This window comes from Macaca nemestrina, chromosome 9 (assembly GCF_043159975.1).
Source record: "Macaca nemestrina isolate mMacNem1 chromosome 9, mMacNem.hap1, whole genome shotgun sequence".
Classification (NCBI taxonomy): domain Eukaryota; kingdom Metazoa; phylum Chordata; class Mammalia; order Primates; family Cercopithecidae; genus Macaca; species Macaca nemestrina.
Window position 1 is genome coordinate 79,710,074 of NC_092133.1, and position 13,880 is coordinate 79,723,953.

The window sequence follows — 13,880 nt, forward strand, 5'->3', positions numbered from 1 at the left end:
TTTTCTTTTTTTTTTTTAAAGCTACATAAATAGTAATTTAAAAAGAATTGTACCTAAAAGGAAAGGACTTGGAAATGCTGAAAAGTGTAAGAGATAAACTCAACCAAAATACAGCAGGTACAGTAATATGAATTTAAGACAAAATATAGTACAAAACAAATAAAAAGACCAAAAGGACATCTATCATAGTGAAAAAGTCAAAATTAAAAGATAGGTAATAAAAATCACTACATAATTACAATTGATAATGTACTTTAAAAATAGCAAAACTGAGAAATACATTAAGACATTTGCAAACTTATAATAGATATGATTTTTATCACACCATATCATAACTTAGAAACCAAAAGTCAAGCACTGCATGTACTCACTTGTAAGTGGGAGCTAAATAATGGGTAGATATAGGCAAATGAAGGATAAGAAATTAGTTAATGGGTACAATACGCACTCTTTGAGTGATGGCTATACTAAAAGCCCAGACTTTACCATGATGCAATATATCCATGTAAGAAAACTGCATTTGTACCCCCTAAATCTATACAAGTAAAAAATAAAATAAATGGCAAATTTAAGCATGCTTTCTTAAAAAAAAAAAGATTTGAATATTATAGTAGATATGCTTGATTCAATAAATATTGATCTTTTTATTTTACAAAGAACACAATTTTTTAAAAACTTGAATTATTGAAAAGAACTGACCATGCATTAGGCCTGATAATTTCCAAGTAGATATAATATAAACCAGTTTACTGAAGAAAATGTCAAGATGTTGTTAATTAAAAAGCAAGTGAAAAAGAAGAGCCAAAACATCTATTATCCTAGAAAATTTTTAAATCATTGTAAATAATTAAGTTAAATTTGAAATCAAATAGAAATTAAAACTAGTTTTAAATTGATAAAAATAACTATACTATATAGAAACAGCAAAAATGACATATTCACTAGAAAAAAAATTTAGAAGTGAAGTAACTATTTTATAGCTTAATAAGATAGAAAAGCAGCAACAAATTGAACGACAAATATTAGATGACAGAAATTAGGGATAAAATGTTAGCAAAAAATAATAAAATGGAAAATAAAAGGTAGAATTGATCAATAATATCAAAAGTTCCTTTTCTGAAAAACAAAAATTTTAATAGAAAAAGCTTTGATAGAACCAATCAACATGTATAATGGACAAGAAAATACTATCTTGAATGCCTAAAGTATACCAAACAATCTTGCAGAAAATAGGCAAAGGACATCAACAAGGAATTTATAAAAGAAAATAAAAAGGAGAGATATATTTATTCATTAGATTATCAAATATTTTTAAAGTATTTATAATATAAAGAGATAGTATGGTAAAAATAATACTCATATTTGAATTTTAGATTTCTATTTTGTGTTAATTAAAAATGAAATTCACAGTTTACTTCTTTCAAATCTACTGTATACACCTAAAGAAACACTTGCCCAGGTCCACATGGAGGAGTGTAAAATTGCTTGGGGCAGCATTGTTCACAATAAAAAAAATTTTGAAATTTTGAAATTTGAAATTCCACTGATGGAACAACATTGAATAAACTATAATATATCTTTATCGTGGAATGATTTGCAATGGATATAAAGAAGGTTGATGATATTTATATATTAACATGAACACATTTTAAATGAAATACTGCTAAATGACATACCATCCTTTCCTTCAGAAAACTTTCTCTTATCACCTAATATTGTGTTATATGTGGTTCCTATGTGCTACCTACTTTCAGCTCTATCTATGTTGAAATTTGTTACTTGTCCAGTTATTTCAATGGACTATTGATTTCATGGTTGTAAACACTAATCTACATTGCTTATGAAGGCTTAGATTTTGATCCTCACTCAATCTTTCAACTAGCTTCAGTTTCTTCTCTCCTGATTGGCCTTCTTCACAGTCCAGCCACCAGGGCACCACATGCCTTTGTGGATGTCATGGAGATATCATCAGGTGGGACCTCAGAGCTTCCTTCCCAATCAGGACAATGGCCACAGAAACCCACAGATTTAACCCAATGGCCATTAGCGTTTAAGAGCACACACGGAGTTGATTCAAGAATGAGGTCACATTGCTCCTTCTCAGAGGGAAACTGCTTCTCTTGTGGGCAGCTCAACTTGTGTCCTGGATCACAGAATGCTACCTGATCTGAGCTCCTCTTCTAATCGGGTCACTGAAACCTCAATTCAGTACATACAGCCTGGAGTTCATTATAATAAAGACTAAACCTCTTTCCCTTAAGGGAATCTTGCCACCTAATAAATAGCAATTTATTTTTATTAAGCTACAGGTTTGAAAAGCACAGGAAATTTGTATTTTTGAGTCTCTACAGCATGACAGATGCTGAGCTTTGCATTTTACCTACTTCACATAATTTAAAAACCCTATGAGACAGGTCATCCTCATTTTAAGTGGAAGTTTGCAGCAGAGAGGTTAAATGGTTTGTTCATGGACACATAACTATTATTGATCAGATTCATAACTTAAACTCAGAGCTGTCTAATTCCAAAGCCTGTGATTTCTTCAACAGCTACTAAGATCTATGTACAACTAAAAGACAAGGAAATGTCTAGGACCTTGCTACTCAAGGTATGGTCTGAGGAACATTGGCATCATCTGGAATGTTATTAGAAATGAAAGCAACTAAATCATAATTAAAATTTTTAAAAGTATTCACACCCAAATTTTTATGCACATTAAAGTTGAAAGAGCATCTATCAATGATATGTGCCAGATTTGTAGATCAGGTCACCAAGTAGATGACCGGGTGTAGTTTGGGTGACCATCCACTGAGATAAGGCAAAGAGGTACAGGAACGTATTGAGGAAGGGGAAAGAGCGGCCCACTTTTGAACATTTGGAACTTATGTTGAAGACATTCAAGCAGAAGATTACAGAGGAGAATTGGATATAGTATGTTGGAGATCAGAAAGAGAGCCTGGCTGGAGATATGGATTGGTATTCATCAATATAGTGCGGAATGTAGGACCATAAGTGTGCATAAGCCTGGAGGGAAAAAACATGTGGAAAGAGAAGAGAGCCAAAGACAGTGGTACCCCAGATGCTATTATATGAGAATTTGAAATTCCTCTGAACTGTTTGTCTTCAAGATGTAGAACTAGAAACTATATGTTGAAAGATGCTGGTTCAATGTGAGACAGCGATTTTCAACACTTGGAGTTCTGTGAATAAATGGGCTTTCTGGGGAAATAAGGAGGAGCCCTCCTTGTATCTCATCCAGCACAATACACTTGTTAGGGATGCTACAGAGAGAATTTAAATGCTGAAGCACTGGGACTATTCCTACCCTGAAATTCCACCATAACCAAGGCTAAATGATTACGTTAAGAGTAAATGTCCCAGCATGTTCAAACTCTAGCATGCTTAACTGCAATTGCAACAAAACAGCATCAAGTTTTGATGTTAAAAATATACAGAGAATAAAAGGAGATAGCTGCCTCAAGTTTTGTGTGGCACAAGAATTTGATTTGTTTCAACCCTTACAAGTTGCTGTTTTAATTTTTGTGCCACTGTCAGATGCAGACTTGAGTTGTGTTAGGAAAACATAAAGCAAAGAGCAGTAAATTAGAATTCTTAGAAAACTCTATGATCCCTTTTCTCCATAATCCCCAATATAAAACCTTTCCTCCACTCTATTGCTAAAACTCTCATTCTAAAACAAGATCTTACCATGCTAGGTCTTGGGTGAGATAGTGGAGAAAGATTACTTTTGAGGAAACCCTGTTGCCTTCAGTCTAGAATCCAACTTGTTGATTTATGAGTGGCAAGTCACAGTCTGACCCATCTCCTTCTCTAGGCAATTATTACATGACTTTTTCCTCTCCAAAATGGTGTTTACTTTATTCTTCCTCTGGGAAACTCCTTCTCATCTCTTAAGATCCAATTTAAATGTCTTCTTCTTAGTAGTGCCTTTTCAATTTTCCAAATTAGATTTAATCATCCCACAACAATCTGAGCATACTTCTAATAGAGCAATTGAGACACTTTTCCGTAGTGATGGGGGTTAGCCATCTTTCTCATAGCATTGTGTTTAGGAGCAGATTCTGTCCTTTTCATGTTTTGTCATCAGCACATTGACTGCCCTTAGAAGTGCCTATGGCTCCAAATGTTTACCAAAGCTGTGCCTCTCTGACAAGTGTGTGTGTATGTTTGCCAAACTGTGCATTTGCATTTGTACACACACACACACATAAACACACACACATTCCAAATCTCTCTTTTGTTTGTGTGTGTGTGTGTGCGTGCGCGCGCACACGCACACCCACACACAATTGGAGTTCTAATCTGGCTTTTGTCTTACTAAGTGGGCTCTTAAAAAGATACAAAGAAAATGAAACAAAACATAAATCCGTTTTTCAACAATCTAAAATAGATTATAGTTAGTTTATTGTTGTGGAAGATAAACAAAAGGGATTCCTTGTTTGTCTCAGCCCTCTTCTCACTAGATGATAGATGTTTTCTCCACCGTCTTTATTTCTGTCATCACCTGGCTTATGTATTAATCAAGGATTCAGAGGCACACACAGAAAAACCAGTAACCAAAATCTATGATGGAAGACTAACGAGTAACTACATTTTCCCCTTTCATTATCTGTGCAAAACTCAAAGTGGGGGTTGGGTGATCAATTGCATAATATGCACAGCATAACCAATGTCTGATTTAGATGAAATATTTTGTCCTTAGGTCTCTGTCTCTTTGTCTGTAATATAAGTAGATTTATAACTGCTATACAGAGTTACTTTGGAAATTAAATATTCTAACATAGGCCGGTGCTGTGGCTCACGCCTGTAATCCCAGCACTTTAGGAGGGAGAGGTGGGAGGATCATTTGAGGTCAGGAGCTCAAAACCAGCCTGACCAACAAGGTGAAGCCCCATCTCTACTAAAAGTACAAAACAATTAGCTGGGCATGGTGATGCATGGCTGTAGTCCTACCTACCTCGGAGGCTGAGACAGGAGAATCGCTTGAACCTGGGAAGCAGAGGTTGCAGTGAGCCAAGATCATGCCACTGCACTCCAGCCTGGGCAACACAGCAAGACTGTGTCTCAAAATAAAAAAAAATAATTCTAACATAAATAAAAATTCTGAATATGTAGTAATAGTAGTTACCTTGTTCCCAAACACTTGCTACAGACGTCTGTCAACAAATGTACCCCTGTGCCCTTCACCTGCTCTCTGTTCTTTCAAGATTCTCAATTCTTATATCATATGACATGCTCCATACAGAGCACTAAACTGAGGAACCCCCAAGGATAATAGCTTATCCTATTTGATCAATTCATATCACCATGACTCTTGCAGGTTGTGTTCCCTGGAAAACAAACTCTGAAATAGAGATTAAAATATAGGAGGTTCACTAGAATGTGTTCTTGGGATTGATACCTATGGAAGGGAAGGAAACCAACTGGGAGAAGAGAGAAGTTGGGCTGCAGTGAAGTCTCAATCAAGGTCTCAGCTTATTTAACTCAGACATCTAAAAATGGCCTGGTGCTTCAGAATTGTCCTGCACTTGGACAAAAGGTTCAAACCCTTATACCTTTATATGAATCAGTTACTCCATACGGGTTACCACGAGAAGAAGGTACAACCATGGAAGTCAACTCTCCTTAGGTAAGTCAGTTCCAGAAAAGTGTGGATGCTGAGCATTGCCTATGAGAAGCTGCCTTTCCTGCAGAGGGAAAAATAAGTCTTTCAGCCTTGAAAAAGGATATGAGTGGAATATGATAATGTCCACTATAATTACATCATTTACAGAGCTCAGTACTGCCAAAAGTATTTAGGGGGAAAAGTTGGGAAGAATTGATTTCTGAAAGTTAAAAAATTTCAAGAACAGTTACATATTTGATTATTTTTTAAAATAATCCATTTTGAAAAATAAAGAAATGGTGGGTGGAGAAGAAAGAGAGGGCAGAAGGCCATTTGTGGGCTAATGCTGAGGGCAGCAAAATACAATCTATAGCCAAGGATTTGAATCTTGACTCTTGCTTAATAGCTATGTGGTTATGGGAAGTCAAGTAACCCCTTGGACTTCTACTTTCCCATTTGCAAGTGACAATAGCAACTATTTCACATGATAGTTATGAAGATTATGAGATATTGTATGTGTAACCCATCATGGTGTAAAGGAAAGATGGCATGGAAAAAAATGGTATCATTATTATTTTAGGATTGGCTTTTACATAGATAACTAAGGGAGTCACTGTGTTAGTCAGGGTTCTCCAAATAAGATAGATAGATAGACACATAGATGATAGGTAGGTAGGTAGAGAGATGAAAGAAGAAAAAAAGAAAGAAAGAAAGAGAAAGAAAGAAAGAAAGAAAGAAAGAAAGAAAGAAAGAAAGAAAGAAAGAAAGAAAGAAAGAAAGAAAGAAAGAAAGAAAAGAAAGAAAGGAAGGAAGGAAGGAAGGAAGGAAGGAAGGAAGGAAGGAAGGAAGGAAGGGAGAAAAGGAAAGGAAAGGAAAAGAAAAGAAAAAAGAAAGGAAAGGAAAGGAAGAGAAATATCACACACACACACACACACATATACAGATTTTATTATAAGGAATTTGCCCAAGTGAATATGGTGGCTAACAATTCTCAAGATTCTCAGTTGCCAAGCTGGAGAACCAGGAGAGAAAATGATGTAGTTTTGTCTGGGTCCAAAGGCCTGAGAACCAAGATAACTAATGGTATAAGTCCCAGCTGAAAGCTTTAGGGCTTGAGATCCAAGAAGGGCAAGTTTCAATCTAAGTCTGAAAGCAAGAAAAAAACCAATGGCCTACCTCAAGCAGTAAGGGAGGAGTTTTCCTTTTCTTACAGGGTCAGCCTTTTTGTTCTATTCACACCCTCCATGGACTGGATAAGACCAACCCATATTAGAGAGGGCAATCTCCTTTACACAGGCCATCAATTAAAATGTTAATCTTATTCAGAAATACCCTCACAAACACACCCAGAATTATGCTTGACTAAATGCCTGGATATCCCATGGTCCAGTCAAGTTGACATGTAAAATTCATCATCACACACTTTTCACTCCAGATTCAAGCATTGTGTTACAACTCCTCAGTAGTCTACATCATAGAAGAAATTCTGGAGTGTATCTCCAACCAAATGATCTAGTCTCCATGAACTGTCTCTGGCACTGAGCCCCGAATTCATCTGACAACTACCCATCTGTAGTCATATCAGTGTATTCTTGAGTCCCTGTCATTACGGACAGCTTCTTAATCTGTTATTCTTCTGGTTTACTTTCCCAACATCCTGCTAAATGCACAGTTCTTGTCATTTATTTCTAGGCTCATGGGCATTTGGAGAAGAAAGACTTCTTCAATCTAAGGGTAAATAGGAGGAGGAACGAAGGTTCACGAGAAACTTAAAAATAAAACTAGATCTTTTGTCATTTAAGAATTAATTGCCCCAAGCCTTTCTCCTATATTTCTATGAACTAGAAAAAAATGGTGTCTTTCTTCTTTGCAGCCAATAAAATAACAAGCTTGACACTCCCCTAGCATCTCAAGAGATCAGGCTCCCAGATGCCTTCCCATCACACAGGGACAGGACCTGCAATTAGTAGAGACTCAGTGGTTGTTGGTTATATGCCCAGTTTGATTGTTTGAGAGTAACTGTTCACCTCTTAAAGACCTTGAGCTTTTGGCTTCATAGACTCTAAATACTGTTAACACAATTTATTTGAAGAGGGTCATTGCCCAATAATGCTGATCTATTTTTTTCCACTCAGCAAATGGATTATTTGATTGTCTCCTCTTCCCAATTAGCATCAAAGGTGGATTTTCTAACGGTGTGACCTGAGCTTGAAGGTTAAACACAGAATGCTTGTGTGTTGTTCAAATCAATGCTGTTCTGACACAGCTATTCCTCACCTTAACTTCCATTGATGATTTGATTTAAACCAGCTGTTTTTGCTAATTCTGTAATTAGTGACTTGGCAAAGTACTAATCATATTGGGAGGTAGAGAAAAATAACTCAGATTTACATACGTAATGAAATTTCAGCATGAAAAGGTTGCTGCAAAGAATGATAATGCATAATATGAAACTCAAGTTTACACAAAATAAAAATGAGAAACTCACAAAATGCTCTAGTACCTTAGATCCATACAGGTTTGTATTTCTCCATTTCGTGAACACGTAGTGTATGCCAGGATTGTGCCAACTGCAATACATACATTACTATATTTTCCACAGTGACCCTAAAAGATATCTATTATCAGTTGCATTTTACAAATGAGAAACTAAGACCTAGGGATGCTCAATATTTTTTCAATGTCTCATGGCCAAAAAAGCAAAGAGGAGAGATTCAAACTTAGATCTGTTTAATCTCAAATTTCATATTCTCCAAATTATTTTCCACAACTCTTAGCTATTTTCCTCCACTCCTGATGAGTAAAATTCTACTAAAGTCACATCTATCACAGTTCAAGAAAGTTGAATGTTTTGTCCTTTTTCTGATTGTTCATGTGAATGGCTGGAATGTTGTGTCTAGTGGATCTACAAAATAAGTTGGTTATATGGAGCCTGGTCTCCATTTAAAGATCAAAAATTATCTGTGCATTTGGCCATGTGTTATAAATTTTTAACAATGTTGGAATTTCTGCTATTAATTGTGTGCACCAGCTGATATAACAGGTCTAGAAGTGTCAATTCCACATGCACGTAATTGCCGTGGATGTGCATTTCTTTGTTCTCAGCATTCTATAGCATTCCCTATATTTTTGTTCCAAGAAAAATTCTGATGATTAGAAAAATGTGACTTCTTTTTCTATTATTCTATGCTATATTTGGAAACAAACATCTAAATGGTGGCTCGAGCTGCAATATTTTTCAGTTGTTTCCCCTTAGCTGTGGTTTTGCCTTTTCTGGTTTCAGTTATCTGGGGTCAATCAAGGTCTGAAATAAGTAAGTATAGTACAAAAAGATATTTTGAAAGAGAGAGTGTGTATGTGACACAGACACATAAATTTGACAACAGTATATTGTTATAGTTGTCCGATATTATTATTTTTTCTAATACATTTTAATCTCTATCCATTAATAGGCAAATTCACAGACTTTGCTTTTATTTAAAAAGAGATAATCATTCAACTTAAAATGATACATAAATGACAAAGAAGAATAACAAAGTAGGATAAATATATTAATATACATAACTTATGTTAATATAGATAAAAGTAAACAGTAGTGAACTAAAAATGAAAAAAATTAATAATAAATTCAAGTACCTTGTCTTTAAATAATTGGTTTAAAAAACCACTAGATTATCTAATCAAGTGTAAAGAATAAGAATAATAATAAATACATAGCAGGAATGATTAATGTGATTAAGCCACAGATATGGAGATTAGAAAAGTATGAGATATTTTATCATTTGCATCAAAATTTTACATTTTAAAATGTTATTTTATTTGATTTCTTTAATCATTATTTTGTTTTGTTTTTGTTTTTAACTTTTATTTTAGGTACAATGAATATATGTGCAGGTTTGTTACATGAGCATATTGCACCAAGGTAGTGAGAATAGTACTCGAATAGATAATATTTCGACCCATTCCCCTCTTCCTTCCCCCACCCCCAGTAGTCTGCAGTATCTATTGTTCCCTTGTTTATGGCCATGGGTGCTCAATGTTTAGCTCTCACTTATAAGTAAGAACATGCAGCATTTGGTTTTCTGTAGCTGCAGTAATTCACTTGGGATTATGGCCTCCGACTGCATCCATGTTGCTGCAAAGGACATGATTTCATTCTTGTTTATAGCTGTGTAGTATTCCATGATATATATGTACTACATTTTCTTGATCCAACCAACAACATATGGGCACCTAAGATAAGTCCATGTATTTGCTATTGTGAATAGTGCAGCAATGAACATACAGGTGCATGTGTCTTTCTAGAATAATGATCTATTTTCAAAGTATATATCTGGTAATGACATTGGTGGGTCAAATAGTAGCTCTGCTTTAAATTCTTTGAGAAATCTCCAAACTACTTTCCACAGTGGCTGAACTAATTTATATTCCCCTCAACAGTGTATAAGCATTCCCTTTTCTCTGCGTCCTAGCCAGCATCTGTTTTTTGTCTTTTTAAGAATAGCCACTCTGACTGGTGTGAGATGGTATCTCATTGTGGTTTGATTTGCATTTCTCTGATGATTGGTGATATTGAGCATTTTTTCACATGTTTCTTGGTCACTTGTAAATCTTCTTTTGAGAAGTATCTGTTCATATCCTTTGCCCATTTTTTTTTTTTTTTTTTTTTTTTTTTTTTTGAGATGATGTCTCACTGTGTCTCCCAGACTGGAGTGCAGTGGTGCAATCTCAGCTCACTGCAACCTCTGCTCCCTGGGTTCAAGAGATTCTCCTGCCTCAGCCTCCTGAGTAGCTGGGACTACAGGCATGTATCACCATGCCCACCTAACTTTTGTATTTTTAGTACAGATGGGGTTTCACCATGTTGGCTACGCTGGTCTCAAACTCCTAACCTCAGGTGATCCACCTACCTTGACCTCCCAAAGTGCTGGGATTATAGGTGTGAGCCACCACACCTGGTCTCCTTTGCCATTTTTTAATGGGGCTATTTGTTTTTCACTTGTTGGGTTGTTTAAGTTCCTTATAAATTCTAGATATTAGACCTTTATCAGATGAATAGCTTGTGAATATTTTCTCCAATTCTGTAGATTGTCTATTTACTCTGTTGATTGTTCCTTTTGCTGTGCAGAAGCTCTTTAGTTTAATTAGATCCCACTTGCCCATTTTGTTCTTGTTGTAATTGCTTTTTGAACCTTAGCCAAAAATCATTTGTCAAGGCTGATGTCACAAAGGGTATTTCCCAGGTTTTCTTCTAGGATTTTTATAGTTTGGGGTATTATGTTTAAGTTTTTAATCTACCTTGAGTTAATTTTTGTATGGTGAAAAGTAAAGGTCCACTTTCAATCTTCTGCATATGGCTAGTCGATTATCCCAACGCTATTTATTTAATAGGGATTTCTTTCTTCATTGCTTGCTTTTTTGTAAGCTTTGTTGAAGATCAGATGGTTGTAAGTATGTGGCTATATTTCTGAGTTTTTTATTCTGTGCCATTGGACTCTGTGTCTATTCTTGTACCAGTACCATGCTGTTTTGGTTACTATAGCCTTATAGTATAGTTTGAAGTCAAGTAGTGTGATGCCTCCAGAATGTTCTTTTTGCATAAGATTGCTTTGGCTATTTGGGTTCTTTTTAGGTTCCATGTGAATTTTAGAATAGTTTTCTGACTCAATGATCTGTCTAATGCTGTCAATGGAGTGTTGAAGTCTCCCACAATCATTGTCTGGTTGTCTAACCCTTTTTATAGGTCAATAACAACTTGTTTTATGAATCCATGTGCTCCAATATTGGGTACATATTTATTTAGGATGGTTAAGGCTTCTTGTTGGATTGTACCCTTTATTATTATGTAATGTCTTTCTTTGTTCTTCTTTTTTTTTGTTGGTTTAAAATCTGTTTTGTCTGACATAAGAATAGTGACTCCTGCTCTTTTTGTTTCCAATTTGCATAGTAAATCTTACTTCATCCTTTTATTTTGAGCTTATGGGTCTCATTACATGTTAAATGGGTCCCTTGAAGACAGTAGAGGATTGGGTCTTGTCTTTTCATCCAGGTTGCCATTCTATGTCTTTTAAGTGGGGAATTTAACTCATTTACATTCAGGACTATTATTGATATCTGAGATTTTGATCCTGTGATTGTGTTGCTAGCTGGTTGTTATATAGACTTGATTGTGTGATTGCTTTATAATTCCTGTGGGCTATGTCCTTAAGTGTGTTTTTGTGGTAGCTAAGCAGTTCCATGTTTAGCACTCTCTTAATGACCTCTTATAACTGGTCTAATGGAATTGTATTTCTTCAGTGTTTGCACATCTTATAAAGATTTTATTTCTCTTTTACTTATGAAACTTAGCTTGGTGGGATGTGAAATTTTTGGTTGGAATTTTTTTTAAAAGATGCTGAAAATAGGCCCCTAGTCTCTCCTGCCTTGCAAAGTTTCTTCTGATATGTCTGCTGCTAGCCTAATGGGGTTCCCTTTGTATGTGACTTGACCCCTCTCTCTGCGTGCCTTTGAGATTTTGTGTGTGTGTGTGTGTGTATTGATCTTGATGAATGGCTACTTTGGGGGTGGTCATCTTGTATAGTATCTCACTGGGGTTGTCTGTAATTCTTGGATTTGCATGCTAACCTCTCTAATAAGATTAGGAAAATTTTCATAGACTAGATCCTCAAGTATATTTTCCAAGTTTTTTATTGTCTCTCCTTCTCTCTCAGGAATGCCATTGAGTCATAGATGTAGTCCATTTACGTTGTTCCATGTTTCTCAGAGATTTTGTTTACATTTTTTCCTTTATTTTTGTCTGACTGAGGTGATTTGACGAACCAGTCGTTGAGCTCAGAGATTCATTCCTCAGCATGGTATATTCTACTGTGAATACTCTCGACTGTATTATGAGATTCTTGTAGTGAATTTGTTAGCTCTAGAAGTTCAATTTGGTTCTTTCTTAAAGTGGCTCCTTTAAGCTCTTGGATCATTTTACTGGATTCCTTAAATTCTTTGGATTGAATTTCAACTTTCTCAATGAGTTTCTTTGCCACCCAGATTCTGAATTCTATGTCTGCCATTTTAGTAATTTCAGATTGGTTAAAAACCATTGCTGGGGAGCTAGTGGACATATTTGGTGGCAAGGGGACACTGGCTTTTTGAATTGCCAGAGTTCTTATGCTGTTCTTTCTCATCTGGGAGGATTAGTGTTCCTTTCACTGTGGTATAATTTAAGTATAATCAGTTGGCTTCACAGATGTTTCAAGAGGGCCAAGGCCCCAATGCAGAGTCTTTATTTGTGGCTGAATTCTTGCCGTTGGTTTTATAGGGGCATGTATTAGCAAAGTATTTTTGGCATTGTATTGTGGGCTGAAATCCAGTATCTGGCTCCTAAGAATAATGACTGGTAAATAGACTGAGTGCCACATGGCTCCATTGTATTTCCTCCTGTTTGCAGCTATGTTCTGCAGTGAGACCAAGAGAGAGGTGACGTCCTCACCAGATCCACTCCTGCGCTTTCAGGGAGACCCCTCAGATCACTGGCACTGCACCCTTGTTTCTTTTGTTAGGTATTCTGGACTGCAGGGCTCCCTTGGGCAGAGGTCATGGCAGGGAGATAGGCCACACCTTTTCTTGGCTCGCCCTGTGGAGGGAGGCAGCCCTGCAGCAGCCCACAAACCATGCAACTCCCTCTACTCAGTGCGCTGGGAGTGTATTAGTCCCTTCTCATACTGCTATAAAGATACTTCCTGAGGCTAAAGGAGGTTTAATTGATTCACAGTTCCACATGGCTGGGGAGGCCTCAGGAAACTTACAATCATGGCAGAAGGTGATGGAGAGGCAAGTACCTTCTTCACAAGGTGGCAGGAAAGAGAACAAGAGTGAAGAGGGAAGAGCCTCTTATAAAACCATCAGATCTTGTGAGAACTCATTACCATGAGAACAGCATGGGGGAAACTGCCCTTGTGCTCCAATCACCTCCCTCTAGGTCCCTCCTTGAACACGTGGAGATTATAATTCAAGATGATATTTGGGTGGGAACACAGAAACAAACCACATCAGAGATTGTGGGCTTTGCTCCGGCTTGAGTATCAGGCACCAATCTCAGGTTGGCACTCCTGAGCTGTGTGTGCACTGCAGGCCCGGGGAGTGCTCAGGCATTTTGTTCCCTCCCCAGCTTAGGGGCAGCAGGGGCACAGACCTAGGCAGTGGTAATGGCAGAGGACCTGTCACTTGTGTCTGTGAGCTCCACCCCAGAGAAACACAGAGCTCC